General features: G+C 50.2%; 1 protein-coding gene across 5 annotated transcripts in view; it reads left to right on the top strand.

Moving 5' to 3' along the window:
• ZNF536 (zinc finger protein 536) overlaps positions 1 to 24,589 on the top strand; it is a 457,958-nt gene that overhangs the window by 38,734 nt on the left and 394,635 nt on the right. For 4 of the 5 annotated variants that reach the window (XM_051833366.2, XM_051833363.2, XM_051833367.2 and 1 more), the window contains exon 2: positions 18,107 to 18,160. The exons of the other annotated variant lie outside the window; for it this stretch is intronic. The gene's annotated coding sequence lies outside the window, so the exon portion shown is untranslated. The remainder of the gene's footprint in view (positions 1 to 18,106; positions 18,161 to 24,589) is intronic. 5 annotated transcript variants of the gene reach the window in all.

Raw genomic sequence — 24,589 nt, 5'->3', positions numbered from 1 at the left:
AAACCCCTCTGTTCAAGGGAACCTCGGAGAAGGTCCCAGGCTGTGGCTCCTCATCACGGGCCCAGTGATTGGCACCACGTGACGTGGCATCGGCGATGTGTGTGTGTGTGTGTATGAGGAATTCTTCCCGTGGCTGGGACCCAGTGTGGCTTCCCCAAGGGAACGCTTGGCATGTGTTTAATTATTCATTGGTGCTCTCGTCTGTATCTCCCTGCTCCTTGATTGTTTTGTCTTTCCCTAAAAATATTTATTTGAAATTCTGTGATCAAAGACTGAAAAACAAAATAGAGCAGGATATTAAAATGAAAAAAATTTTTTTAGGAGGTTGGAATGTCAAGATCATTTTTATTAGAAAAGTTTACAAGATGAAGCCACGAATTATTTACGTAAACTTCATATACTGAACATAATGCTCCTGGCTGAGCTCTGGTGGTGGAGACTGGCTGGCACAACCTGGATTTAAAATACTTTCAACTTAAGGCAAGGGGAAAAAAAAGTCATTTTAATTAGAATTAACAGATTATTTTCTCGATCATATTTTAACACACACACACACACATCTGTGTTCAGAATTGATAAAGAAAGAACTCGAGTTAAATAATCCACTTTTGTCTGACAACGGAATCCGTTATAGAGGTGCAAATATGCAGAAAGCTATTTGGAAATGCATCCTAGTAGTTGTCAGGTTTTATTATGCAAGAAGGTGTCATGTTTGTTACGAAGCTGAGTGCAGATGGCAGAGTGGAAGAAATGGATCACTAATTTTAACAATGATTAATGAACAGAGATAGAAAATGAATTACATTGGACTATCGGAGGCAAGAAATATTTTTGTGAAAATTTCGACTCATCTGCTGTGCTGTGCTCTGCAAATTATTTTCAGAAATTCTATATGTTGTCAACAGTTGACTGCATTTTCCATTACTGTCTATTTCTGTTCTTAAGTACTTTTGTGTTATTAGAGATACATAATTTCAAAATACCAATACATTCCTGATTACTTAGAGGAAATATATGTAACAGTGCAACTGTTCCATAGACACTGCCCATAAAAGACCTGTTTTATAATAATCTTTCATTCTTCCTCATTTTATCACTACATTAGGGATGTTTGATAAGAAGAAAGGGGGGTGGGGTAGGGGCTCTTTCTAGCACACGCGGAATTAAGGGACAATGCAAGTGAAGGTAGCAGGAACGCCGCTGTGGCCTCGTGGCTTCTGCCACCAGCCCCGTCACCCTTTGTGTCTTCTGCCTGGCCTCGCGGGAGCCGGGGCTGCCCGAGGTCTGCAGTTGGCCTCTCTGGTTGGTGGCCCATCCTGTCCTGTCCTCTGCAGGTGTGGTCCCCAACGTCTCGCAACTCCCCGTCTTCCTTCAGACCCGGGAAGTTCTCACCGGTCCTTGAAGGTGTCCCAGCAATTTTTTTTTTTCCCTCCAACAGACACTGGTCCTCCTTCTCTGCTCCAGTGGCCCTGGTGCTGGGAGTGAGTTTGCAGGCTCCCTTGTGGGTCTCCTTTTCTTCCCCATCCTTCTCAGCAGGTGTGTGTGTGTGTGTGTATGTGTGTGTGTGTGTGTGTGAGAGAGAGAGAGAGAGAGAGAAAGAGAGAGAGAGATCTGCAAATAAATACAGCTTATCTGGTTAGGATCTCTGCTCCTATGATTTCTCATGTGGCAAAAACTGGGTAGTGGTTGTTTTTCTTTCCTCTCCCTCCTCCCTCCACCCCCATAAAGAAATCAACCATCTTAAATATGTTGGTTTCAAGGCTCCTTATTTCTCTGAGATCTGTCTCGCTAGCGTTCGGATGCTGGATCGTAATTGGTAAGCACTTAATTTCGTTTGCCGGGAGCCACTTTAGTGGTGCCAGGAGAAAATCCCACAGTCAGCCCTGCAGCAGCCTTCCTGCCCTGTCCCGGCTCAGCTCTGCCGCTGTGCTTGGTGGCATTCAAGTCCGCTTGGCCGGCGACCGCTGGCTGTGTCCTTCTTGGCTTCGAGGTTCCCTGTGCGTGCAGCCTGTGCAGCCCGTGCGTAGCCCTCTGTGGTTTTGACAACTCTGCAATCTTACCCCAAAAGGGATCCTCCCAAGACTGGAGCACCAGGTGCTTCTCGAACCCCCTCCCCTACAGGGAGCACCGGCTGCCCCGGGCCCTGGGTTGCGTACACAGCCCAGCCTCCCTGGAGCCGCCCGGTATCTGAACAAATGGACGATCTAGAACTACTTCCTTCTCCTGCAAACGAGCTTTCTAAGTTTCCAACTTGACTGTTTTATTTATGCTCTTGACCTGTAAAAACAAGCAGGCTGTTTAAAAAGCAAAAAGTACTTCCCATGATTGGAGTACTTAGAGTTGAAATAAATTGCGGAATGAGGAGGACGTTCCCCGCCGCTCCGGTAGAGGAGGTCGTGGAGGTTCTGCCTCGGGAGCGCAGTCTGGATCCGCCCGCGCCAGGGCTCCTGCAGCTCCCGGCCTTGGCGTCTCCTGGAGACGCCGCCCGTGCCTCCGCCTCTTCTCGCTTTTAGGTAGTGGAGCAATCCTGGTGAACATTTAAAACATGTTTGCGAATGGTTCTAAGTCAAGTAGCTTGCATATAATTATGGTCCTGATGGGAAAACACTTTGGAAAAACAGCGAGTGATACAATGCAAACCCTGCTCGGGTTACATAGCGTATGCTAAACACTGAGGCAACACAACACAGTCTTTAGTGAACAAGGTAGGGGAATGCTCCAGGGAGTCATCTCAGAATGTGACTTAAGGCAAGCATGGCTTTCCGTGTCTTGGCTGGTGAGTGGAGCAGCCGTAGTCTCTGGAATCCCACCTGCTATGGGGTGGCCGCCATGCACAGACCATGCACAGATGGGTGTCTGGCGAGGGGCATGTGGCACCCTAGGTCTTTGTGCATGTGAGATCCCATGGGATCTGGGGTTGTTTGCCTGTGTTCAACCAGAAAGGACGCTGGTGGTAACTTACTGGTGCGACAGGTGGAGGGAGCACTGGGCACAGGTAGGGAAGGAGTGCGAGTCCTACCGTTCACAGGAAAGAGAGCAGGAGGAATAAAAAAGAAATTGTCAATGATCCACTTCAGAGATGAGTGGCTCCTAAATATAGAACTGTCCATGTGATTCATAGGTTGGGTTGCTTTGGAGGCACTAAGTCAGGGCCGTGATCTATAGGAACACTGGGTGGGCATTTGAGACTTTGGGTTTGCGTCTGTTTGGGTCTGCGCTATGCCCTTTGCCCAGAGGTGGATGTCTCGTGGCAGCTTCACCCAAGCACAGCGGTGCCAGCACACCTGACATCTGGCACTGCCTTGCAGTCGGTCAGCCCCAGCCTCTGGGTGTCTGTCTAGTGATGCCACTGGTGGAGACCTCCAGCACCCACGGGGCTCCAGAGTGGAAGTTGAAGGCGGGTTCTGGCTCTCTGCTGTTGTCAGGAGTTTTTTGTTTTGGCTGTAGCTGCCTTCATATAGATCTGAATGTGTTTAGCAGACCAGACCCGAAGGGCACAATGATTTGCAAAATTATTTTAAAACAACTATAAAGATTTATTTATTTGAAAGGCAGAGTTACAGAGAGAGAGAGAGAGAGAGAGATCTTCCATCTCCTGGTTCACTCCCCAAGTGATGGAAACAGCCACACTATAGCCAGGAGCCAGGAGCTCCATCCTGGTCTCCCACATGAGTGGCAGGGGCCTAAACACTTGGGCCACCCTCCACTGCTTTCCCAGGCACATTAGCAGGGAGCTGGATCAGAAGTGGAGCAGCCGGGCCTTGAACCGGTGCCCCTATGGGATGTCGATGTCACAGTTGGCAGCTTAACCCACTACACCACAGCATTGGCCCCTAAAATACCTATTTTGAAGGTGCATTTGTGCCTCTCCCCACCCCACATGCTGCTTTGGCCACAGCTGTTGGTTGGCCTTTCTGGGGACTGTGATTGGGTGATACCCACACACATCACCCTGAGGTCCACCTGGCTGTAATTCTGCCTACACACAAGTCTCTAGACACACCCTCTGACTATGCTGGCTCTCACCTGCCAACCTCAGAAATACATATTTCCCTTAAAGCGAGTTGAGTAATTATAATACTATGGCCCATAGCATGAGCTGGAGAATATTCAAGATGTCTGTCATCCTTCCATTACCTCAGGTAAATAACTGATTGACCTTTTTGAGGCTCTGATACTCCACTAATCAGAACCTGAAATCTGTATAACAACACTTCATTTACTTGATAGACAAAAGAACAATTGCACTTGAAGTAATGTGATTTCTAAATAGACACTGCCTGTCAAAAATAAATGCATTAGAAGTAAAATGTAGCTCAAGGAGACAATTAGCAAACAGAGGTGACACCGTAAACAGGTGCACCCATTATTCCCAAAGCTTGTGGCAATATATTCGTGTCTTTTAGAGTGATGGAAGATCATGTGACGGTTTGGTGAATTATCTATCGGTATCATCTGACTGATGAAGCCCGCTGCTGTTGCAGATCATTTAAAAATGCATCTCACAAATTACATGGTAGCTGGGAAAAATGCAGGTTTTTGTTTTTTTTTTAAAGAACAATGCTTTTCTAAAGCTATGTGCTAGCATGCGTAATTTTTTCTTTGAAAGGATGGAGACCATTCCATTATGCTGGGTATACAGTCGGTTAAGGTTGTGCAAATTCATTACAATGTTTGTTAATGTATAAAACATTTTCCATTCTGGTTTTAGTGACATTGGATTTTTTTTTTATAATGTGCTATTTCTGAAACATCTGCCATCGCCTGTTACCTGTGGGCAGAGGAATGAGAATGTACTCTTTCTAAGAACGCTTATACAATCTTCACCAATATGGAAAAGCTTGGGAGATGGGAGGCAAAGGACATTTTGTTTTTCTGATGGGTGGTTAGGTTTGAATTTTCTAGAATAGGACCTGTTCCATGCAACTAGCAAAAGGGGCCGTGAGCAGCTGCTCACCAAGCCTGGCTAGGAGAGGGCCAGACTTCCTGGGGCCCGGTCTGTGCCCCTGTGCTCATGCACCCTGCAGGGTTTCTGGAAGTCTTCCCTGTTTTTGTGATTTATCTATCATCTTTGCTCTTTTTGCTGAAGCGTCCAGGGTGCTGCAGGGACCCATCGTTTTGGCGATTATGATCTCTTCTTGCGACTGTGAAATCGTTGGAAAACAGTGTGAAATATTTTACATGACCTCTGAATTGTTCTGCCCTTGGCTTTTCTCACTCTCCTCCAGAATAACCAGTAACTGCAGCCAAACTTAGTATGGATGCGGAGGTAGCCGCAGTGCACAAGGACGGCAGCGTTTTCATGGCACCCTGTACCAGGCTTAGGAAAACGAGGAAGATGGCCTCACTCTCTTGTAATGTTTCCCAACGCTCTCCCAAGTCGTGCCGGCTTCCAGCTGGGGAGGTGGCTCATGTCCATTGTTTTTTTTTTTTTTTAAAGATTTATTTACTTATTTGAAAGGCAGAATAACAGAGGGTAGTGGTGGGAGTGAGAGAGAGAGAGACACAGAGAGAGAGAGAGAGACAGAGAGACAGAGAGAGAGAGAGAGACAGAGAGAGAGAGTCTCCCATCCTCTGGTTCATTCCTCCAATGGCCACATCAGCCAGGTCTGAGCCAGGAACTCCATCTTGGTCTGCACATGGGTGGCAGGGGCTGGGTCGGGGCAGAGCAGCTGGGATTTGAACCAGCATGCTGATATGGGATACAGGTGTTGCAGGCTCTGGTTTACCTTTTGTGCCGCAACGCGGCCCTGCGCGCCTGGGTGGCACCCCATCCTTGTCAGAGCTCTCCAAAGCATCTGAATTTTTGCCCTGGAGACTGAAGAATCAAAGATGGGGTTTTGGGGAAATATCCATCTATACGTGGATACTTCCAAAAGTTCACGGAAAAATGGGATTAAAAGATATGTTTATTTGGTGCAAAAAACCATGGAAGCATATTCAAAGTATTTTCATGATATAGATTTCCATGAAGTTTTTGAAGACCATTACATGCATACATTTCGATTTTTTTGCATGAAAATAAGCTCGTTTTCCATGAGCTTTCTGAAGTACTGCTGAAGTGTGGGGGCCCCTTCCTCACTGTCCCAGGAGACAGACCCTGGGAAGTGGGAATTGTCCTGGCCGACCTCGCCTCTCCTCCAGCGACACAAATCCATTCCTTTCTATGAACCGAATGACAGCAACAGAAACCCACACAGAAGGAAGAAACTGGCTGAATGGGGCCTCTAGCCTCTGGGAGCTGCAGTGAGCGCCAAGTGACTTTCTTGAAGAACTGCCCGAGCAGCCTCCCTGGGATTTTTTGGACATCAGCTCATCAGAGAAGTGGCGGCCAGGCGGCTGCTGAGGGATTGCAAGTTTCTGAGTGCTGGAGACTTCCTGATCTGTGGGAGTGGACACAGCCCGGCCGGGGGAAAGGGGTTCACGAAGCTCCCTCAAAGATCTCCTCCCCCCATGATCCCTTTTGCTTTTGAAAGGATCCGACTTTATGTTTCTGAAATGTTTTAGGCATCCAGCAAGAGGTAGCACAAACTTCAGAGAGCTCCCACAGGCCTCTCGCCTCCTCCCCGGGGTCCCCCATTTTTTGCATTTTGGGTTGGTGACAATTGATGATCGCATATGGAGGTGCTCCTGTTCAGTCAGGCCCACAGTTTGCATTAGGGCTCACTCTTGCTGTTGGACATCCCATGGGCTTTGGAAAATGGCTGGAGTTCTGTGTCTAGGATTACAGCTTCGTGCAGAGGAGCCTCCGTGCCCTGGCAACCTGCTGGTCTCCTCCTCTCCTCCGTACCCGGTTTCTCATGAGCCTCTGGCAAGCACTGGTCTCTGTCAGGTCCCCTCTGCTTTGCCTTTTCTATAATGTCACAGAGTTGGATCCATGTGCCATGTAGTCTAAGAGACACTGGCTCCTTTCACGTGGTAATACGCACCCAAGTTTCCTGCATGTCTTTTCACAGACTTGATAGCTCATTTATTTTTATCGCTGGGTAGTATTCCATTGAATGGAACCACAGTCTGTATATTCACCTAATAAGGAGATCTTAGTTGTTTCCAAGTTTTAGCAACTATGCTACTCATAACATTTTATGTAGGCTCTGCTATAAACATTGAGGTGTAAAGGTGTGTGTGTGTGTGGTGTGCCTAAGTTTCAGCTGATTTGTATAAAGACCAAGGAGCGTGGTTGCTGGATTGTATGGCAAGGTGGTATTTAGCTCTGTAGGGAGATGCCAGATTGTCTTCCAAAGTGTCTGGGCCACGTTGCCTTCCTGTCAGCAATGCCTGGAACTGGTGGCGTTCCACAGGCTTGCCAGCACCTCGTGTTGTCAGTGGCTTGAATCTTTGCCTGTGCTTCTCTTCCTGTGCTTTGGTGAGTTGTCTGGGCACCTCCTTTGCCTATTTTTTTTTTTAATTTTTAAAGATTTATTTATTTGAAAAGCAGAGTTATAGAGAGGTAGAGGCAGAGAGAGAGACAGAGAGGTCTAGAGAGAGAGAGGTCTTCCATCTGCTGGTTCACTCCCCAGATGGCTTCAATGGCCGTAGCTATGCAGATCTAAAGCCAGGAGCCAGGAGCTTCCTCTGGGTCTCTCATGCAGGTGCAGGGGTGAAAAGACTTGGAGCGTCTTCCACTGCTTTCCCAGGCCATAGTAGAGAGAGCCGGATCAGAAGTGGAGCAGTCGGGACTTGAACCGGCGCCCGGTGCCTTTACCCACTACACCACAGCGCTGGCCCCTGCCTATGTTTTGAATTGGGCTCTTTGCTTCCTGTTGCTGCATTTTAAGTCTTAAGTACATTCTGGATTCCAGTCCTTTATCACATACGTGTTTTCTATAGATTTTCTCTCAGGATTTTCTCTTCACTCTCTTCCTTTTTAATGCCCCTGGGTCCTGAGCCACTTTAGCCAGTGGCTTGTAGTTTCCTATGGCCAAGAAATATCTATTTGCATTTGGGATCTGAGGTTTTAGAGGTTGGAAGTCAAAGACACGTCTCAATTATGTTCATGAACACACATACATGCACATGTATGCAGCCAAGGGAAGAGATACACCAAAAGATCAGCTATAATCACATCAACGGATAGAATTATAAATTACTGTTGCTTCCTTCTTTGTACAGACATGAGTTCAAACATTCTCGGAATGAGCACATGTTGCTTGTGTAACCGATTTAATACAAGAAAAAAGTAAATGAACAGAAACAAGAGTGGCATCTGTAAAGGAAGGTGGAGAACTTGACTTTCTTTTTGACTGCAGAGAAGATTTGTGTGACTGGCATTTCAACTGATATTGATGACAATACATTTTCTTTAAGAAACTTGTCTCAAAAAATAGGCAAAAATTTTCGTCTTGCCAAATTGGGTTGTCAAATTAGATTCATCTTTTGGCTCAGCTCTGAATTAGCACTGCACAACATAAATATATTGCAAACCGCAGATGCAGGTCATGTACGCAATTTAAAAAATTTTATTTATTGGAAAGGCAGAGTCACACACAGAGAGAGAGAAAGAGAGAGAGAGAGAGAGAGAGAGAGAGAGAGAGAGAGAGAGATCTTCCATCTGCTGGTTCACTCCCCAAATGGCCAGGGCTGGGCCTTGCTGAAGCCTGGAGCCAGGAGCTTCTTCAGGGTCTCCCATGTGGTGCAGGACCCCAAGCACTTGGGCCATCTTCCACTGCTTTCCCAGGCCGTTATCAGGGACCTGGATCAGAAGTGGGACTTGCAGCTGGAACTTGAACCCGTGTGCATATGGGATGCTGGCACTGCAGGAGGCAGCTTAACCCCCTGCCCCACACACCAGACCCCAGGCATGCAATTTTGAATTTTCTTACTCACTGCCTTCCAATGTTGAAAAGAAACAGGTGAAACTGGTTGTAAGTCTCTATTTTGTGTAATTCAGTATATCCCAAATGTTACCACTTCAACATGCGAAAAGATAAGGAATATTAATTGAGACATTCCCACATCCTCTTGAATAGAATTTATGTTTTACCCTTACAGCGCGTCTCAACTTGGACAGGCCATATTTCCAGCACTGAGTAGGTTCTCTAGTGGCTACCACAGTGGACAGTGTAGCTCTACCGATGGTTGGGTGTCCCAGCAGCATTTGACAAGTAGAATCTCTGAGTGACAGCACTGACTGCAGTAATGTTGGTGCAATAGAACGCAAGTGTGTTGTACTTCACAGTTCATATTTCGTGTTCGAGATAAGCTACTTTGCAGACGCTTTGTGATTGGATGATGCTATAACATATCTTCCTTAAAGAGATAAATATTTTGTGTTCACGTGCTGATACAATGTGTTAGAAAGCCTTTGACTTTATTTATTTATTTATTTATTTTGCATGTTTTTCTTCTTTGCACCCTTGCATCTCTGGGGACTGGAACTTGTTTGGATTTGCCACCTGTTCTAGTGGTGAGCTGATACAGGGTCTGCATTCTCTGGACAGTGTGCACTCCGGGGCTGGGCTGAGCACAGACATTGGGCCAAGGGAAGTTTCTGGAGAGCCTGCCAGGCCCTGGCTCTCAAAGGAAACAGCCTTGGGGGGAGAGCTGGGGATCCAGGATGCATCTGTGCTCTGGGAATCCCACCACACTGCGGCCTGGTAGCTTGACACCCGGTGCTCCTGTGCCTTCGGGAAAATGTGTGCATCTGGATTGAGCTTCTTACCCTGAGAATGCTGGCCTGCAGAATGAATGTTCCTTTTCCACCTGCTCCTGTCCCAGAATCCCTCAGCTTGGGAGGAGGAGGAGGAGAAGGAGGAGGTCCTGTGCAGAATGGTGCCCAGGTTTGGGCATGCTCCCAAGGGGACAGTCACTGGGGCCCGTGGCTGTCTCTAACCAGTGGACATCAGGCCAGCTGGATTGCCTTGGAGATGGGTCTCTTCAAGGCTGTAAGAGGAGGTATTGGTCTGTGTTGGGAAACCGCATGGCCAAATAGCTTACAGCCCCAGCCAGGAAATCAGCCTGCCTGGATTCAAACCCTGGCTGTCCTGCTCATGGGCTCTTAATGTTGGCCACATCCCTTCCCGTTTTGTGCCTCAGTTTCTCAGCAATGCGTGAAGCTGATAATCGTACCTATTGCCCGGGACTGTTGGGATGGTGAAGGGAGGCCGTGTGTGTTAATTCTCAGACTCTGGTTAGCACGTTGTCAGTGCTCAGGAAGTGTTAGTTGCTTCTTTTACTGGGTTGAAGAGTGGTTGGTCAGTGAATAAATCCTTTCAGAATGCGCACGCGTGTGTGTGTACATGTGTGTATGTACGTGTGCACGTGTGTGTGTGTGTGTGTGTGTGTGTGTGTAGGCAAGTTCTCACAGCTTCCTGGATTGTATTTTTTAATGGGTCAAGGGTTTCTGTCTCCTGCGCCATCAGCTGGGCTGAACCACCAGCAGGAATAACTTCCCTCTCCCTTCACTTTCCCTCTCTCCTTTTTCCCTTCTCAGGGCTGTTTTGACTATGAATTAATTGTAGGTTGGGAGACTTGCAAGCAATAATCAAAGCCAATGAACTTCAAAAGCATGGGAGGACCAGGGCCACCAGGGGAGTCCGGGGGGGGGGGGGGGGGCCCTGACAGGGGCTCCTGATGGCTGTGGGTGGGGTGGGGGGTGCTCACTGTGTTTCTTCAAAGGGGACACCAAGTGTTTCAGATTGTCACTTAAAAGCTCAAATGCAAAACTTTGGAGACGTGGGTGAGAGGCGCCAGTTTCCAAAACAGCTATTTTTATCTGTTGCCAGCAAGCATGAGCCCAGTGGAACGTAGAGTTAAACTTGGAATTTCTTGGCAAGGGTTAATAATCAATGTAGATCTCCTAACAAAGGAGATGCTGCCTTATTATACTGGGAAAGTTTTTTTTTCTTAACTGTCAGTGAAGCAGTACTAATTATTACTCCAGTGTAAATGAGGTCATTTCCTATTAAGAGAACAAAATGCTGGGCCTCGCCTTGCCAATTCATACCAACTATTTTTCACACATACTCAGCTTTTTCTTTTTTTTTAAATTTTGATAAAATCCATTCATTTGTATTAGAAAAGTGTAAACCATCGCAATAATAGTTGCCTATGATTACCCAGATGAGCTTTTGTAATGTGTGGGTTGCTTGAATACCATGTGTTAGCTATGGAACAATTAGGCAGCTGAATGGATCTTTAAAACAATCAGATACTTTTATCTCCCTGAAAAAAAAAATACATTCCTTGGATGTGTCCTGTTAAACCGTAAATTCCGGGGAACATTAAGCTCACGTCACGAGGCCAACTTTCTGATATACGTGGATCAAGGACAAAAAGACATCCAAATATCTCGTCTTCATGTTTTCAGTTGATTTTTTTTTATGCAAGCAAAAAGATTTAAGGAATATTGTAGCAAACAAAGGGTAATTGTTTTAGCCCAGATGTTGCTTTTGCACAACAAGCAGGTTACAATGTTCCCACAGAGCTGATGAGCCCAATCAGGGAAATGATTAAAAATTGATTTTGTCCCTGTAATTACAGTATGTAAACTACTTAGCTTGGATTGCAAAGGAAGTGATTTTCTAATTACGTATATACTCTGGTGTCTAATGATTGGTTTTTTGAAGTAATGAAGAGAGAGCACTAACGACTCCTTGGTGTTCTGTTGTTTAAGAAAGACCATCTTTAGAGTAAGCAGCAACAGACAAAGAGTTTAAATTGAATTTTCAACACTGTTAATGTGCACATGGATTTGTTTATTAAAGAGACAGGGATGTAATTTGATTGGCTCTGAGCATCTTGGCTTTTTTTTTTTTTCCATGCTAAAGCATGTCAAAATACATGCACCCAGGAGCAGGCTGGTGGGACGAGGCCACTCCCTCCCCCTTTTTATCATCTCAGCGCCTGGCCTGATACTGCAGGGTCTCGGGTTTCCTGGGAGCGTCTGATGTCTGTGTAAGCTGAAAGCATCAGATCGAACAGGTATCAGATAGCTTCCCCATCAAAGTTACCTTTGTTTCAAAATGAAAGAGGAGGCTTCCTTTTGGAAGCATGTCCGGGCAGTCCAACGCACTCTGCGTTGCAATAGTTCAGCTGCATCCTACGATGCCGGGCTTGGCTCTGCGTCTGGGCGGCAGCTGCCATCTCTGCTCCCCGGGCCAGCGTGCACGTGAGAATACACACACGCATGCATACACTCATGGATGCACACACTCTGGGGCTCACAGAGGCCTGCCTGCGGTTGTGGGACCTCGTGGCGTGACCTGATGGGTTTAGAAAGAGCTGGCTAGATTCTGAGCGCTCACCTGCTTGGAGACACTTGGAGGCTATTGAACAGTGGCTTCTCAGCCACCTGCTCTGGCATAAGCTAAACGGGTGGCCCCTTCTCCATGTGCATGAGCTGCCCTCTGGGACAAGGGTCGTAGCTCCCATGGGGACCCCGACTCCAGGTGCCCCATGGGCATTGTCTTCAGCAGGTTCCCGGGGCTCTTTCTGACTGGGCCTCCATTCCACAGCTCTGGGCTGCTGTCTTGAACCTGATGCCTTATAGTGTAGGTTTGACTGGAGACAGTTTGTTACTCACAGCTCCCAGAAAGAGGAGACCGTGCTATGGCTCCAGGGGGCTTCCCCGGGGAGGCCCCGGGTGGGTCAGGAGGCAGAGGGAGAGGGGGGACATGCGGGCAAGAGCTTTTATGACGGCTTCTCAGGCAGGCAGGTTTAGGATTGATGAGGCGTGTGCAGGCAGCTTCCAGTTAGTGGATTTCTGGTTCTGGGTGATGAGGGCAGGGGCAGGGTGCACCCAGGAGTGAGAGCCCACTTAAGGAGCTAGCTGGGGCGTGGGCACAGGATTGGTTATTTCCCATAGGAAAGGAGCTCCTAGGGGAATTGGCCAGCCTTAGGGGACGGGTAGGGGGGACAGGCAGCCTTTGGGCTCAGTAAGGCCCCAAGATGCCTGCACATTGGAACTGTGTGGCTCGAAGGCCTGAGCCCTGCGTTTGGGAGGGCGGCCCAGGCCCCAGCTGGGTCAGGGCGGCACAGGACTCTGGGCCCTGCCTCTGTTCTCCCAAGTAGGTCTGTACTGGCTCTGGAGTGAGACACACCGGCATCTGCCTGCTTCTCTCCACTGCTGGGGCTCCTTGCCCAGTCTCCTCGCCGGCCCCTGCTGCGGGAGCCTCTCCACTGGTCTCCCTGCCTCTGCTCGGGCCCCTCTGGTCCACACTCCCTGTGGAGGAGCCCATGTGCAGTGCACATCAGAGCGTGCTCTTCCCTTGCTCACAACCTGCTGTGCCCGGTGGGGTCTGTGCATCCCAAATGACCCATGGTTTCCTGTTCTGCTCACCATCCATGCCCTGACCACATGGAGCAGTTTTTCGCTTGTGCCACCTCCCCTAGACCACAGGGCCTTTGCACCCACTGTTTCCTCCTTTTCTCATGCTTTCTTCTAGTCTTTTGTTAGAAGTCATTTCTCTGATTGCCTTGTCTAAAATAGTCTCTATCAGTGTCATTTTCTTCAGTTTTATTTTTCCTTTAAAAGAGGATTTTTGCGGACATTATATTTTATTTTTTTAAAACAAGATTTGTTTATTTGAAAGGTAGTGAGAGAGAGAGAGAGAGAGAGAGAATCTTACACCTGCTGGTTCAAAAGAGAGATCTTACATGTGCTGGTTCACTCTCCAAATGCCCTCACCAGCCAGGGCTGGGCCAGGCCAAGCCAGGAGCCAGGAGCTACACCAGGGTCTCCCACAAGGGTAGCAGGAACCCAAGCACTTGGGCCATCCTCAGCTGCCTTCCCGGGTGCATTTGCAGGAAGCCAGTTCAGAAGCCGAGGAGCTGGGACTGGAAGCAGACAAGGCACTCCACTTCAGTGGCTTCTGAACCTGCCCTGACATTTTACTTTCATGTCTTTCATTTGGATCTGCTCACTCAGTCACAGGCCCCGCCAGGAGGGCACAGTGGTGGTCACCCCATAACCCAGAGGAGAGCCTGTGGTACAGAGGCACTCTGTGCGCTGTGGGTAACCAGTGGCTGATCCTTCGAGACCCTTTCCCCAGAAGTTTCGTCACCAGAGGCTATCCCCTGTTGGAAGGGACAATGGTGGTGTCATCAGGGGCCCTGTTCATACCCTATCACTCTCTAAGAAAGACAGAGTCTCTCATTGCTGGGGGATGGGGGCTGCTGTTGGCTGGCAGCGTCCCTGTTGCCAGTGGAGCTGGGGTGCCGAGAGCTTCAGGCTGGGAGAGGACTCAGGACCTTGGGAGGAAGATGGGGGACCCTGAGTGACTGCAGGGAGAGGGGCCTTGTGTGCCTTGGGCAGTGGGGAGACGGGAGCCTGCCTTACAGGAGAGAAGGCTTCAGAGACAGGGTGTTGGCTATGGTGTCCTCACAGCACCCCCGGGTGATGGAGCAGGGGGCACTGGGCACCTGCCGGCGTCTCCCCTCCTGAGCCTGTCAGCCATGTCCTTCCCTGGGCCCTGGGCTGCAGGGGTGCAGCCGGTGCTCTCGCGGGATTCTTCTTCGCTCCATCGGTTCTGGAAGGAAGGTCACATTTGTGGCTCCCAGCTGCCCCGGACTTGCCGCACGCCCCACAAGACATGGTGCTTACTCTGCTGCTGGGCCTCTGGGTGGCCTTGGGGCAGGGGGGCCTTCTGCACCTGCAGGGAGAGAGGGGCGGGGGAGAGGGGTGCCCTGGAGCAGCCCTTCCTGGGGGGAGCAACCCTTGCTGTGGCTCTCAGGCCTTTGTGTTGAGTGGGGCAGGGTGGGAGGCAGGTGGGTGGGGACCACAGGCAGGCCACATGCTGGCCTAGAGGAAGGCTCTTTGTGTTAAACTCAGGGCCTGGGACAGAGAGACGTGGTCACTCCCTGAGCCTGGGAGGCCACATTCATGCCCAGTGAGGATTTCTGTGGCTCTGCTCAGAGCACCCATGTTGGTTGTTCCTGGGAGAGGGTCAGAGGGAGCTCCTGTTGCCAGTCAGGAGCCTGCTTGGTCTCCCACTTCCGGTGGTCAGAGGGTCAGCTCAGGCCCGGCCTGTGGTCTACATTCAGCTGGGCCTTTGGGTGCACCCTGCTTTGTCTGCAAGATTCACAGGGTTGGAGAGGACTGCCATGTGCCCCACTGTGTACCAGGCTGGGCCGAGAGACTCCTCCCACCTCCTTTTGTGGTTGATGTCCCTTGTCCTTCCAAGTCCTTCCACTTCCCCGTCCAAGTCCCTCTTCAGAGCTTCCTGTCCCTTCCTCAGGGGAGTGGCTGGCTGTGCTGTAGGCTCTGAGAGCTCCCTCCTTTCCTGCCACCCCTCCCCTGCACCCTCACACCCTGCCTGACCCCAGCCAAGATCCACAAGGGCATGGCCGCTCAGGACCTCCCTTGGGCCAGCACAACTTTCTCTCTCCCTAGATCCCTGTGTTCTCCCTTGCCTCCCGCCCCATCTCTGCTGGGGCCCAGCTGCACCTTCCCATGGGCTTAGCTGGGCCCCTCCCTGGTGCCTGGCCTTCCATGGGCTCCTGTGGCCAGCTCCCTGTCCTGTTGACCAGGCTCTGGCCACAGAAGGTAGGCTCTGTAGGGTGTGGTAGACATGCCTGTGCCCTGGCCGACCACAGGGCCCGGTGCACTACAGGTGCTTGGCAGAGACGCCAGGGGTCCCTGGAGGACAGATCCCCTCACCTCTTTCCTACGCAGCTGCCTATGGCTGAGGCTGGCTGCGTGTGTTGCCTGCGTGTGTTGTGTCACTTTATAGTGGGTGGATTTTCACGCACTTAAACACACTTGTGCATGTAATGTTATCAGTGAGGCCACCGCTGCCTGTCCCACTCCCCTGTCCCAAACTCATGCCATGGTTTTTGCTGCCCATATAATCTGCCTCCTTCCAGCCCTCCTCTGATTTGATGCTGGCTGCTCCAAACTGGGCTGTGGGCGCTGTCTCGTGCGTGGACCCCTGGCTCCGTCAGGGTGGGGACGTCGCGGGAAGCAGCGTTGGGCTCGGTCTTGTGTGGGTGACTGCCTTGGGGAAAGGCCAGTGGTTTTCTTGCACCGGAAAAACTTGTCTCCTTCTCTGAGGATGGTAGGGTTATGGAGCTGGCATTTCCTTCCCTGCTCAGCCCGAATTCAGAGAGCATCAGAGTCTGAGGTTGTCACTCTTTCTGGTCCCGCAGTGACCTGTCACTCGGGCAGGTGTCAGGGCCCCTGCTGTGCAGACTGGCTCAGCAGGGCACAGAGGGAGCTCACTCACAGCCTGTGCACAGTGTCTTGAGCCCACTTTGCCCACGAGGCTCAGCCAGCCTGGGATAAACACGCAGGTCAGAAGGGAGGCCCCAGCCTGCCACGTCACCCCGAGGCTTGCTCCGGGCCTTTCATGATTCCAGATACAGAACCCGAGGGCCGGGCCCCATCCCTGGTGCAGATGGCAGGCGACAGGGATGTTCTGATCAATGGCGGGAAGCCGGAGGACAAACCGGAGTGGGACTTGCACCGCTGCCGCGTGCCCGTGTTCTCCTGTCATCGGAATTTACAAAGCTTCTAAGTGAATGGCCCCCGGAGAGTAGTCCTAGGATTTTGCTAGTCACGAGCCTGGATATAACCCGGGGCCTGTCTCCCCACCTTGTGCAGCCCTTGTTCCTGAATGCAAGGAGTGTGGCTCTTCCGTGGTGGCCAGGGGCCAGGGTCCTGTGCTGCTGAGGCTGGCACAGAACCTTGGCAATGTGGCGTGCAGCATTTGGGTTTCACCCCTAGATTTTAATGTTCAGTGATACAGGGAAAAAAAAAAAGAAAAAACAAAACAAAATGCAAAGATCATCTGAAAGGGGATAGAGAGAGACTTAGAGAGACAGGGGGAGGGAGGGAGGGAGGCTGAGGCCTGTAATTGCTTCCCTTGTTACAGGTGGTTGGATGCAAACTTTTGCTTTATGTCTCGACATAGGCAGGTAGAAATTTGTTTGCAAACAGCAGCGTCCCTGTTGCATTTTGCAAAAACACTTCTAGCACTCAGTCAGCAAACACCTTTTTGGTTGCCAGAAATCCATCCTGGCGTTGGCCGGAGTCTGCAAGCCGGTGATGTGTTGGCCACCATCTGGGGCTGGGGCTGTCTCTGAAGGTGCCCTGTGTGCGTCTTCTGACCCTTGCTGGGTCAGAACCCTTGAATCCTTGAACCCATCCTGCACTTCCAGCACCCAAAGCAGAACTCACGCCCTCCCCGGTGCAGTACAGTCGAATCTATCAAGAGAGAACTTCCGCTTGCTTTCTGTACGATGGCAAAACGATGGGTGGCGCTGGCTGAGGGCTGGGGCTTGGCTCTATCCGTCCCAGCTAGCTGGAGTCACTGTAGACTGTGTATTCTCTTTGCCATGGGGCCTTATCTCACCCAGGCAAGCCTCAGTGGGTGAGATCATCTGTGTGGGGCTGAGCTTGGTGAAGACACAGAATAGAAAAGTAGAAAATCGGACTGGCTGCTGCCTCCCTGGTTCTGGTGCAAGAGAGAGGGCACTGATGCCAAACACAACATCCCTAAGCTCACTCGGCTGTAGAGCCTGTTTTGGATCTATTGAACACTGTCTCGGCCACCGCACAGACTCCTGAAATACTGGTGGGATTGGGTCTGTGGAGAGGGCTCCAGAAATTGTGCGCGTGGGAGTGGGGGGGAGACAGGGACCTATACGTGTTTCCCCAGTTCCTGAACTTCAGAATTTCAAAGAAGAGCCAGAGAGAGCATGAGAGAGAGAGAGAGGAGAGAGAGAGGTCCCCATCTGTGGATTCACTTCCCAAATACCTGCAACAGACGAACGTGGACCAGCCTGGAGCTGGAAGTTGGAAACTCCACCCAGATCTCCCAAGTGGGTCGCAGGAACCCAAGGACTTGATGGGTCCCCTGCTGCCTCCCAGGGTGCTCATGAGTAGGAAGCTGGAGTCAAGCTGGTGCTGGGTGCGGTGATTCGGGATGGGGCCATGTGAACTGGCATCTTTAACCGCTAGGTCAAGCGTCCACCTCCACCGAGTTCTGATTTTTTTAAACTGCTCAAAGAATTGGGGCGCTGGGGCTATTAAATATTTTTAGGCTCACAACTAACCCAGCAAATGATTACCTTGGGTGAATGCTGTTTGTGTGTCATGTGGAAGTTGAGCTGTTTGACCTTTAAGATTTCTAACAGGTCTTATTTTTGCCGTTCCTACCCACCACAGCTTTGAGAATATCCGTCACACAGGAGGGAGCGCCATTGCCTTAAGACTTGCCTGGTAAGAGCACTGTTTGTAGTTGTGGAAGTGGCGTCTGTCTGGGGCGGAGGGGGGGAGGAGGGTCTGTCCAGCTGCCTTGTTGGGGAAGCAGGTGTCTGCTTAGAGTCCTCCTGGTACTCCAGGGGCTGCGGTGGACTATGGAGACTCCAAGGGCTCAGAGTTAGTGTGGCTGCCAGGCCTCCTGAGTGGGGTGGCCTTGTGATAGTGAGTCCTGCCCCCAGCTCTCAGAATGGGGCCACCGAGGGGAGAAAGACCTAGCAAGGGTGACATCCTTTTCTCCCCACCAGCCGGCAGCCTGGAACCAGAATTGAGCTGCCGGGAGCCCCATGCCACCCCCGTTCCCGCAAGTGCCAGCTGGCGTCCACTTCCCCATCACTCTCCCATGTGGTCCTGTACTGGCCTGGCCCAGGCATAGAGGAACCTGTCTCAGAGCAGGTGCATGTGTGTCGTCTCTGACGACTCACTAATGGATGCTTTCCTGGCGCAGGAGCCGATGGAAACTTAAAACTACCACGTGCAGGAGAGGCCAGTGCCAGTGTCCAGTGTCCTCGGTGGTCTCCTCCAAGGCTGCCTCTGAGACCCCCGTGGGCTCACCCTTGGTTCTCATTAGGGAGCCCATTTCTCCTGACCAGCCTCCTTGGAGGTCACTCCATACACCGGGGAAATTGATAGCGGAATTCTGTGCTCAGAAATTAATTTTAGATCGTCCCGAATATATATTTTTTATTGTGACTTTATCTTGTTGGAAAAGTGCTTACTTCTGATTTTGTGGATACTACTGACCGTGGATTACTTTTATTTTGGTTTTTACACAACAGTTATATTAGAAATTTGCTGTTTTATTCTTACCTTCTTAGTAAAAATCCTTTTATCACACAATGGGTAATTTATATCCATTACCAGGCCTTTCAATCCTTTTCAGTGGGGCTGTCAGTGCCGTTGGCACAGCAATGATTAATGTGATCTAATAATAGTGTGCCATTATATTACCTTAGTAAAACATGCACCAACATCCTATTCAGATCTACCAAATTCATAGCTTCCTATAATATTTTTGTTGAAAGACAGGATTACTATTTTTCAAAGCTGATTTTTCCCCTTTAACATATTTAATGAAATTCACCATTCTTCGCCGTAGTAATCCTGGGCATGTGATTGGGCTTCGTGGGTGAATTGTACGTCTGTAGGCACCGTCGGATCTGTCAGGCGGGAGCGCTCACGGTCCCGGTGATTTGCCAGAGAGATTATCTTGTTTTGGTTGGGCCCCAGTAGCTTTGCCTTGAAGAAAACAAAACAAGAAAAAAATTTGCTGGGTTTCCAGTCCCTTCTGACTTGTAAGGACGGCGTGTTGCAGATCAAAAGGCTGGAGAGGAAGTCATGTGGTTGAAAAACACTTTTCTTTCCTCTTTTCCGTCACCCACCTCTGTCTGCCGGTGGAGCGGAGGAGCAGCGGGGCTGGGCAGCAGCTTCAAGCCACCCTCCCAGAACCATCGCCCAGCTCTGCCCTCTCCTTCCCTCCCTCTGGGTTTGGCCCCAACCTTTCTGGGTTGGACACGGGGACCGTCGGTGTTGGCACTGCTGAGGGCTGGATAAGTGTGCTGTGCGCTGTAAGGTGTCGAACAGCATCCGTGGTCTCTATCCACTGGGTACCAGGAGCACAGCCCTCCCCCCACAGCCACAAACAAACTGCCTGCAGGAATCACTGGTCGGGAGCCCCCCTCCCCCCAGCTCCTGTTGGAGAAGCTCTGGTCTCACTTGGTGGGAATGCAGCAGAGACTTTGGGGCCTGGGCAAATTCCGGTCACATTTGGAGCATTTCTCGGGGCTTCTTGGGGCATCTTTGCCTTGGGGGAGTGAAGATGTGTGGCTGGCGGCACACACCGCATCCCTCTCTTGGCTGGTCCTTCCTCCTCCCGCCTCCTCCGTCACAGAGCCTGGCCCGAGCCAGGGCCTGAGTCTTAGCTTCTTCCACTTAAATCCCATTATAATCACGCTCGTGATTGATAACATTCCACCTTTTCAAAAGGCTTTAAAATCTGTGTCAACCAAGGATGACATTATTGTAGTGCAGGCGAGATGTATTCAAACAATTACACACTCAAATCGAAGTGGGAAGGCTTGTCCTTCTATCCCGCTGCCTTTGTGGTGGGGCTTGGGGCAGAGCCTCAGCCCTCACAGCCCCGGAAACCCTCTGCAGGGAAATAAATGGGAAGAAACAGGTTTTGCCCTTGATTCCACTCAGCTCCGAGAGCTGCTCGAATCTTAGGGCTTTTGAGGGTGGGGGAGGAAGGGCAGGTTGTTGAGTGAGAGTGAGAGAGAGAGAAGAGAGAGAGGGAGAGGGGGAGAAACGGGAGAGAGAGAGAGAGAGAGAGAGAGAGAGAGAGATCTTCCTTGCTTTTGATTCAGAACAAAAATTACTGCTGCAACATTGGCTCGAAATATGCAATCAACTGAAATCAGGGAAAGTATTTTGAATACAAAATTTATATTGAAATACTTGAATCTTGATACATGAGCGCCCAGATACATGTATATATTTGAATCACGGATGGAGAAGATGAGAAGAAAGGCTTTTGTCATAAAAATATTGCCTATAATATTGGCCCCTCTGATGATTCTGCCACATTGGAATACATTTGTGTGCTGTTGACATTTTCCGCACGAGGCACTGGTGTTTGTTTTTACAACTGATCCTTGATGGCAACAAATGAGGAAATGGCTCTGATTTACCTTTATTTGGGGGAGATTTCCAGTGCATTGTAATGTTTGGTGCAGGAAGTGTTTTGACAATTCCTTTCTTTACCCATTTCTGGGCTGTCTCTTCTGCTGTGATATACGGGTAGGGGACTTGTGTGGTTTGTTCGGTGCTGTTTCGCTAGTTCCTGGGATGTTGCCCAATGCATTGTATGTTCCCAATAAAGCTGTGGTGACTGGAAGGATGGATGGGCGGATGGATGGATGAGTGGATGGATGCATAGATGGATGGGTGGATGAGTGTATGTGTGGATGGACAGATGGGTAGATTGATGGATGGATGGGTGGGCAGATGTGTGGATGGGTGGGTGGGTAGATGGCTGGCTGGTTGGGGGTATGGGTATGTATGTATGTATGTATGTATCTATCTATCTATCTTTGAAAGGTAGAGAGACAGAGAGGAATGAGACAGGGGAAGACAGAGATCTTGCATCCCCTGGTTCACTCCCCAAATGCCCACAATAGTTCGGACTGAGCCAGACTGAAGCCAGGAGCCCAGAACTCAACCTGGGCCTCCCACAGGGATGGCAGGGACCCAAGTATTTAAGCTGCCACCTGCTGCCCCCCTGGGTGCACATTAGCAGGAAGCTGGAATCAGACGCTGAGGTGGGCCCCAGACTCATGTACCCGTGTGCGGGCATCCCAAGCCCGTCTTCACTGCTGCGCCAGATGTCTGCCCCTCACTCTTAGTGACATTCAAAATGGTGTCACAGAAGCCATTTGTATGATCCCTTTTTTCCCCCAACCTTGTTTGTAAAGTAGAAGAAAAATAGAGCAGTGTTAGCCAGTCTCCATATACTGCCAACCACCTTGCTGCAGACTTATCTTTGGAACTCTACAAGGGCACATGGGACTGAAGACATAGAGGCAAAGTGGGAGCAGGTGCGGCCCCTCCAGGATGGGACGTGGCCACAGAGTTCGTGAGGCTCCGAAGACCCCATGTCCACGTGACGGGATGCCCGGCTCCTGGCCAGGCTGTAACCCACACCGCATTCCGTGTTCTTTTCAAGGCTTGTTAGGGTGTGCGATGCACTTGTCTACTGGGAAACTCAGTCCCAGCACAGGGAGGCTCCCAGTCACCCTGTTCGTGATTTTCAAATGACTGCGTGTTGCACATCAGAACAGCACCCACTGAGGAAGTGATGAAAAAGAGCTGAGTGGCTGCGAAGGTGTAGGCTCTGGAATCAGAGCCCCTGGGTGGGAATCCTGCTTCCACTGCCCACCCACTCTCTGGCCGTGAGTCAAGGGACATATGCCTCAGTTTTCTCGTCTGTAAATTGGGCATGACAATATTGACAAGTATATGACACCATGTAATGCAGCTACTATGAGACCTGGTTCAAAGGAGGCAGGTCTTTGTTAAGTGTGTGCTGCTGTTATTATTTTCATTTTCTCTGTTCCATCATCTCCCCCGCCCCCCGACTCTGTATTCAACTTAATGAAAGTGCAGGTCATTTTCAGATAATTAGCCTTTCTCCTTCAGACCCAGACCAGAGCTAGGAACCCCAAAAGGGTGCCAGGCATGTGGTCTCCCCCAGCACCCCTGGGGCCCTTGATTAGCAAGTTCAGAGAACATGAGAAAGAGTGGTGAGTTCCCTAAGCCAGTTTCCCGGCCCATTTCCTTTGTGAGGGAGCACTGTTGACATGCCGCTGGGGTTTGGGGAGTGCATTCCTGGGACGGATGCCACGTGGTCATGGCGGGTGGGGACAGCCAGCTCTTGAAAGCAAAGGGCCACCGAGTGGCTTTGCTCTTCCACCCACTGGTGAGGGCGCTTGCTCTGCATCCTGGTCCCATTTTGTATTTTTAGCTTCCACTGAAATTTAATGTTTTGTGTTTGGTTTATTATGTATGCAAGTATCTTGCTGATAAATTACATGAGTAATTGTGCCATCGTAAGCACTACTAGTCAGTGACAACATATAATTAAACTCACCCTTGGGGTCATTGAACTTTCCTGTCCCCGACAAGACCACTGACCCTCCTAGGAGGGTGTACCTCCATGTAGGGACCCTGCAGGTGCCCGAGTGGCCTTCTGCTGTCCCCAGGCCATGGGCAGCCCAGTGCAGCCCATTGCACCCCAGTGTGTGCCTGCACACACATCCAGACTTCCTGTAGGTGGCGCTGTGCCGTTGGACCAACTGCAGCATCAGACCTGGGTTCCCTCTCTGCTTGCATCTATGCCCAGGGGGTTATTGGCCCCACAGTGGGTGTGCGGTAGAAACTTGCGTGAGTCTAGGTGATGTCTTCATTTGCCTCGGGGCTCTCTTCACATATAATACCAATACCCTTCCATTCATTTTTTTTTCTGGATGTTGACTGTGTTATTTTTATGTCCCTGGGCCAAGCGATTTTAAGCTATATCCTGTGCATCACACCCAGGGCAGTGTTTTAAAAGAAAACTGAAAACTAAAAACAAAATTGTGAAAAACATAGAACAGGAAACGCTCTCTCCTGCCTGTGTTAGAGCACACGGCGTTCAGTGCTGCTGAGGACGTCCTGCTGCTGTGCAGCCATCGTGGCCAGCCACCTCCAGGGCTCTGCGGTCTTTCCCTAACCGAAAGGCTGCACCCCACGAAGCACCTCCTCCCCAGCCCCAGGCATCCACTGGTCCTTCTGCCTCTATGGATTTGGCTATGCTGGGTACCTTGGAGAAGTGGGGTCAGATAATGTTTGTCCTCTGTGACTGGCCTAGCAAAATGTCCTCAAGATTTATTCAGGTTGTAGATGCGACATGATCTCTTTCCTTTTGAAGGCTGAGTAATATTCCACTGTGAGTGCGCATGTGGTGCGTTGGGTTACTCTCACCTCTTGGCCATTGTGAGTGATGCTCCTATAATCATGGCTTATATTTTTCTTCCAGGGCTGGTGTTGAGTTCATTTGAGTATAGATCCAGCAGAAGAATTTATTTTTCTTTCTTTTCTTTTAAGATTTATTTATTTATTTGAGAGGTGGAGTTACAGAGAGGCAAAGGCAGAGGCAGAGGGAGGGAGAGAGAGAGAGAGAAAGGTCTTCCATCTGCTGGTTCACTCCCCAGATGGCTACAATGGCCAGAGCTGGGTCAATCTGAAACCAGGAGCCAGGAGCTTCTTCCAGGTCTCCCACATGGATGCAGGAGCCCAAGGACTTGGGCCATTTTTCTACTGCTTTCCCAGGCCACAGAAGAGAGCTGGATCAGAAGGGGAGCAGCTGGGACTCGAACTGGCGCCCATATGGGATGCCGGCACTGCAGGCAGCGGCTTTACCGGCTATGCCACTGCTCCAGCCCTGGAAGGATTTCTGAACCATATGGTCATTCTGCTTTTAATTCTTTGAGGCTCTGCCATGGTGTTTTCCATGGCGGTTGTACCATTCTCCATTCCCACTGACACCCCCACATCCTCGCCCGTGCTGACCCTGTTTCCATGACAGCCGCCATCCTAAAGGGAGCGCGGCGGGTCTCACTTTGGTTCTGTCTCTTCACGTACCGCCTGCAAGCCCAAAGTGGCTTTTACATTCTTACATGCTTGACACAAGTTCAAGCGCTTCGTGATACATGAGCATCTGTGAGATGCCCACGCCTGAGTCTGTCCATCAGTACAGTTTTATTGGCACACGGGCACTCCTAGTCATTGACGTGTGGTCCTGGCTGCTTTCACAGCATGGTGGCAGAGTGGAGCAGCTGGGACAGAGACCAT

Source organism: Oryctolagus cuniculus, chromosome 18 (genome assembly GCF_964237555.1).
Source record: "Oryctolagus cuniculus chromosome 18, mOryCun1.1, whole genome shotgun sequence".
Classification (NCBI taxonomy): Eukaryota; Metazoa; Chordata; class Mammalia; order Lagomorpha; family Leporidae; genus Oryctolagus; species Oryctolagus cuniculus.
The sequence above is the reverse complement of the archived record's forward strand: the minus strand, read 5'-3'. Positions and strand labels throughout refer to the sequence as shown.